At 57.9% G+C, this 6,248-nt stretch overlaps 1 long non-coding RNA gene across 1 annotated transcript in view; it reads right to left on the reverse strand.

Annotated features, from left to right (window-relative positions):
- LOC147570837 (uncharacterized) overlaps window positions 1-3,506 on the reverse strand; it is a 121,617-nt gene extending 118,111 nt beyond the window's left edge. The window contains exon 1 of the long non-coding RNA XR_015247981.1: window positions 3,288-3,506. This is a non-coding gene — a long non-coding RNA (uncharacterized LOC147570837). The remainder of the gene's footprint in view (window positions 1-3,287) is intronic.
- Between the last annotated feature and the right edge of the window lie 2,742 nt (window positions 3,507-6,248).

Genomic DNA, 6,248 nt, shown 5'->3' on the forward strand with positions numbered 1-6,248 from the left:
GGCGCGATGCCGCGATGCCAGGCTTTGCGAGGTCTTGCAAGATTTGAGAAGAACCTGGAAGTCCAGGTTTCCATGTGAGAACTCCCAAGTGTTCAGTATGGCCCAATGATTGTCATCAAGACTTCCACACGTAAGAAACAGACCAAACAGAACACATCTTCACCCTGCAGGCAAACATCACCCATCTTGAGTTTTCACGATTCACATACCCAGAATCTCAAAGGAGTCGACCAGGCTTTCCCAACCTCACCACTCTTGACATTTGGGACCAGATAATTCTGTGCGGCGAGGCTGTCCTGGGCGGTGTAGGCTGGTCAGCAGCAGCCCCGGCCTGTGTCGCCAGATGCCAGGAGCACCCCACGCCTGAGCCAAGTCAGGACAAAAACAAAAACGTCTCCGGCCATTGCCAAATGTCCCCCAGGGGGCCATCCCTGGCGGGAGCCCCTGGACTAGAGCAACATCCAACTCTCAGCTTCCAGGATTCTGTGGAAGCGTCGTCACACAGAATTCTAACACGGGGTTTCTTAAAGAAAGAGTTGCCTGGGTGAAGTAAGGACTTCTCCCTGCTTTGCAGGCAGAACCCTGGTTTCTGATGAACGGCAGCGCTCTTATTAACTAGCCCGATGACCTCTTTGGGTCCTCACTTCCTCATCATTAAACCAGGAATAAATAACATCACCTCTGGGACTTGCCGTGGAGAAGGCAGCGAGAGACTTGACTCAAAAGCATCTAGCCCAGCAAGTCAGCAAGCACCAAAGACATTTCATCCAAAGGAACCCTTCCCTGGCGGGCAGCCGGCCCAGTGTCTACAGTCGGAAACACACGGGGTCCAGCGTCACACCCCGGGCCCCAAGTCCTGCCTCGGCCACTCGCTGGCTGGGCAGACAACGGCAGGTCATTTTTCCTCTCTCTAAGCCAGAAATGATAACAAGCACCAGTAGGTGAGACCAGGCCAGGTGGTTCGGTACAGCGCTTGGTAAATCAAACCAGGAGAGAAGTAGTGATGATGGCTACTCTCGGATCTCTGAAACGTTTCTGTAAAGGAAAGGACGAGCTCGTCGACACATCCGAGAACTGAGAAGGTAGTAATGGGAGGGTGGGGCGCAGGAGGAAAAAGAGAAAAATCATCACAGGAATCTTCACCTCCCCAACCTTTTACACAAGCAACTGCCCACTGGTGACCCACAGACCGAATCTGGCCACAGATGTGTTTTGTTTAGTCCCACTCAGGGCCCTGGTGGTCGTTTTCAATTGGCATTAAATGCCACCTCATCTTCATGAAAATCCAGAAGGATTTAGGCCTTTCTCAACAACTCCAAAGGTCGGGCCCGACAGCGGGCCCATAGTCTCACGCGGCCCTTTGGTAAGACAGGCGCCGTCGGGTCCCCCACGGCCCTCACCCGGTCGAAGTCGCTCTTGTTTTCTTCTTATTAGCCCGGCCCCCTGAGGCTTGGAGTTTGCAACCCTGACTTACCTAAAGGCTACTATCCAGGAGAACATTCAGGCCTCCAGGGAGAGCTTCCATCTTGGCAGAAGCTGACATCCAAAGAGACACTCCCTTCCAGAGCCTCACCCGCGTAGTCAACTCTGTTAGGTCCCCAGATGCCTGTCCTCCTGGACTCATCGACCTCACAACCAAATGCGCAAGTTCCTCACCTTGGTGCACCCCTTCCTCCACACCCTCCACGCCAACTGCCATCCACAGCTACCGGATTCTCTGCGTCAGGGATTTCCAAAAAGCTCTTTCTTTCCTTTTAGCAGGACTAGAAAAGACCACACTTCCTGCCTCCTGCTGGTAAGAACACCCCGGTTATCTTGCACCAGAACGACAATGTGACAGATGTGTCTTGATAGTCACTAAATACTGGTTTCACCAATGCATGTTACTGGGAATGCCAAGGGGGTGGGGGGGGGTGGAGACACAAAACTTCTAAGGAGCTATTTTGTAACTCATTCACAGATGCCTGCTTGAAGCTTTGGACCCCACGACTATTCCGTCTGCCTTCCCCTTGGCACTCGTTATTTCTATCATTTTCCTACAAATGACAGAAAAGTAGGCACCGCTAGGCTGTAGGGACAGGGATCCACTCTGGAAACAGGATAAGTGCACACGGAGATAACAGGCTGGGGGTAGCAACGAAATTGAACAAAACTAAGCAAAAAGTTGGGGGCGGGGGGAACAAAACTGTAAAAAGCAAATATAGAAAGCTCCAGGGTAAGTAAAAGTATTTTCAGACACACACAGAAAAGAAGTGTCCCCACGTGCTCTGGCCAAACCAAACGCCCCCTTTTACTCAACTGTGGAAAACAAAGAAGAAAAAGCGATGAAACAGTCACACTTTCATACCCCTTCTCGGAAGAAACAGTCAGCGGGGACAGGACAGCTCACTGCCCTGAAAGACCTTGAAAGATTTACCCCAGATGACACAGCACACCATAATCAACCTCCAGAGGCTCTCAAAACCACTACAAACTCTGGTCTCTTCTGTCATTTCATCATCCACCGTTTCTGTCAAGCATTAAAGCCATACCAGAGAAACCTGGAGAAGAATTTGCTCCCCAATCCAAAGTGAGAAAAGCTGTTTGGAAAGCCCCCCCTCTTTTTGTTTTTCCATTTGCCCAAGGCCTTTCCACAATTCTTTCCTCCCGCTTCCAAATGTCTACAGGTCAAGAACTTGAGCAGTCGGGTCCATAGGGGCCACGGTTGGGAGACGGCACACCCTCCAAAGTCCCTCCAAGGGAGTCCTGAGTCTCCCGAAGCGGCTCCGATGGGCTCTGATCGCCCCTTCCTTATTTACTGCCATCAGGCACTTGGAGGTGGACGGTCGGTCGGCAGCGGCCGGGCGACCCGGAAAGGCTGAGAATGCCGCCCCCCAGAGCACCGCGCCCGCCCGGCCTCGGGCACACCAGTTAGCCGAGTTTCTGCCCAAGGCCAAGCCCCGGGAGAGGGGGGGAGGCCCGGGGAAAGCTTGGGTCCAGACCCCAGAGGACGACGCTCAGCGGGGCCGGGACAATGGGCGGCGGGGACCCGCGCGGGGGGCGTCCCGGGAGGCCGGCCCGCCCCGCTGTGCCCGGGGACTCGGGCGGCGGCCCCGAGCTGGCCGCCTGGCCGCTGCGTCGCACAGCCCTCGTCCCTGGCCCGCAGAGGACCCGGCGCGGAGCGGGCGGGCGGCCGGGCCGGAGCGCGGGGCCCCGCGGGGCAGCGGGCCCGCCCCGGCCCGGGCCACGACCCCGACCCCCGGTCCCCGACACGCGCGCTCCCGGCCGGCCCGGTACGGCTCACTCACCTGCCCACGGTCTGGTTGGCGAGCTGCTTCGTGCGGTTCAAGAGCAGCGGCAGCTGCGGCCCGCGGGGCTCGGGCCTGGCGCGGCTACATCGCTTCCAGGCCGAGGCCGCGGCGGCGGCTGCTGCTGCGCCTCCTGCGGCTGCGGCGGCGGCTCTGGCTGCGCAGGCTGTGGTTGCTACTGCGGCTGCTGCGGCGGCTGCGACTGCTACTGCGGCTGCGGTGGCGGCTGAGCGGAGGCGGCGGCTGAGCGGAGGCGGCGGCTGAGCGGAGGCGGCGGCTGCGCCGGCTGCGACTGCGGCTGCGGTGCGGCTGTACTGCGGCGGCGGCGGCGGCGGCGACTGCTACTGCGGCGGGTGCGGCGGCTGATGCTGCTGCGCCGGCTGCGGCTGCTACTGCGGCTGCTGCGGGGACTGAGCGGCGGCGGCGGCTGCGGCTGCTGCGGCGGCTGAGCGGCGTCTGTGGCGGCGGCGGCGGCGGCGGCTGCGCTGGCTGCGGCTGCTACTGCGGCTGCTGCGGGGACTGAGCGGCGTCGGCGGTTGCGGCTGCTACGGCGGCTGAGCGGCGTCTGCGGCGGCGGCGTCTGCGGCGGCGGCGTCTGCGGCGGCGGCGTCTGCGGCGGCGGCTGCTGCTCCAGGGCCGGGCCGGAGCCCCGCCCTCGCCGCGTCACTTCCATTGGCGTCGCCCGCCGGGGACCGCGCGGGGCCGGGCTGGCAGAGGAGCGCCAGGCTCGGGCGCCGCGCGCCGCCTGGCCCCCGCCCCCCAGCCCTGGCCGCTTCGCCGAGCGCACCGAGTCCCGCTCCCGGCGCCGCCGCGGTCCCGACTCCCGCCCCGGCTAGGCCGCGCACCGGTGGGACTGGGCGGCGGTTCGTGATCTCGCAGTGCCTGAGTTTTAGCTGGCGGTGGGCTCTGTGCTGACGGCTCGGAGCCTGGAGCCTTCCTTGGATTCTGTGTCCCCCTTCTCTCCGCCCCACCCCTGCTTGTGCTGTCTCTCATACAAACACACTACTTACAAACAAACTACAAACACACTGCTTACCTAGAAAATGTTTTAGAAGGCCAGTATAAAATATATGTAACGAATGTCTTCGGTAAGTGTAATAATGAAACACAGGTGAACCACCCCAACTTGAGAAATTATTGAAGGGCCTAAGTAACCCTTCCCTTCCAGTGTTGTATCCTCTCCACTCTCTAAAGGTCACAAGTGTGGTGATTCCTGTCTCCCTCCCTCCCCCCGCCATTCCTTTATTTTTCTGTAGAGTGTTTTATCATATATATATATATATATATATATATATGTATCTCTTAACATCCGTTTTGCTTGGTTTGGACTTTATAAAAGTGTTACATCCCTTCTTTCACTGAATATTATGTCCTTAGATTCAGCCATTGACCCTTGTAACTGGCAGCTCTGGTGCATTTACACTGCAACATAGTTTTCCATTGTACCAATTTCCCACACATTCCTTCCTCCACATTTGAAAGGCGATTATGTGCGCAAAGCCCTTACTTAGCACAGCTCCTGGCGCAGAGTTAGCACTCGGTGAACATTTGTTCAATTGTCGAATGAGACTGAGCCCCGACTAACTGCAACATGAACACTTGTTTCCTCCAGCTGGACTCTCTGCCCTTCGACCCAAAGCTGAGCATCCTGCTAGTTCTCCCGCCCTGCGTGAATCACAGTTATAAAATTTTCTGACCAGCAATAAGAAACCCAAAGCCTGGGGTACCTGGGTGGCTTAGTGGGTTAAGCGACCGCCTCCTGATGTCAGTTGCGGTCATGATCTCACGGTGGCGAGATGGAGCCTAGCGTCAGGCTCTGCGCTGCGCATACAGCTTGTTGCAGATTCTCTCTCCTTCCCGTGACCTTCCCACTTGTCTTCTCTCTCTCGTTCATAAATAAACACACACACACACACACACACACACACACACACACACAAATGAATAAATGAATAAATAAGTAAATAAGTAAGTAAACAAATGAATACCCAATGCACTCCCAGCGCACCCACGACCACAATTCCCAGAAAGCATTGCGGTGCTCTCGTTTTGCGTCCACTTGTTTCCTTCCCCCTACTCAGCGGACTTGCGGTGGTGTGGGCGGGGCCAATAGAGCTATCCAATGAGCCCTTCCGCGGGCCAAGGGGGCGGAGAAATTGTCCAATGAGCGTCTGGGCAGAGGCGCCAATGAGCGGGAAGGTTGCTGGGGCAGCTGAGGTGGGCGGCGTCACTGAGCCGCACCGGCTGAGACCGCTGGAGCCCAGCCCCTCTCTCCGGTGTTCTCAGAGGCTCACTCCTTTCCAGGGCATTTGTGGAGCCCGCTTCCATGTCCCCGGTGGGCACGGCACCCCGGAACCTCCACGCCCATGGCCGCTAGCCTGAGGAGGCCCTCTTTCACAGCCTCTTCTTCCTCCTCGACAGACCCAGACGACGAGGGCGTGCGCTGCACTTGCGAAGATGCTTCTATATGCAAGAGGTGCCTGCCGGGCTCGGGCTTAGGGGCCGGCGTCCCTGGGGGGCTGGGGCCTAGGTGGGAGGCGGGCCTGTGATCCCAGCGTATCGGGAACATCCTGGTGCGCCAGAAGGTACCCGTCAATTTCCGGCGACCCTGGTTTCACACCTGTGAAGTGCACAGAGCAGCGGTTCATTTATTTAACTGGTAATTGTCTCACTTCTGCCGTGTGTCAGGCCTGGGGAGAGCGGGACTGGGAATCCGGCCCTAAACCAGCCGAACGGGGTCTTGTGGCCTTCGTGAGGCTCAAGTCTTGCTGGGAGACAGACTTCACAGACAGTGAAGCAAATAATTCTAGTCTTGAGGAGTTAGGAGAAGTGCAAGTTCTTCCTCTTTAATAGGTTACTTTTCATTGGGGGTTGTTACGATCCCCATCGTGCCCCTGAAACTCAGGCCAGTCGAAATGGGGGGGGAGGCGGGGGGGGAATGGACTGCCGGGGCCCCATAAT

Source organism: Puma concolor, unplaced genomic scaffold (assembly GCF_028749965.1).
Source record: "Puma concolor isolate L17-30 unplaced genomic scaffold, mPumCon1.1.hap2 unalloc_scaffold_80, whole genome shotgun sequence".
Taxonomy (NCBI): domain Eukaryota; kingdom Metazoa; phylum Chordata; class Mammalia; order Carnivora; family Felidae; genus Puma; species Puma concolor.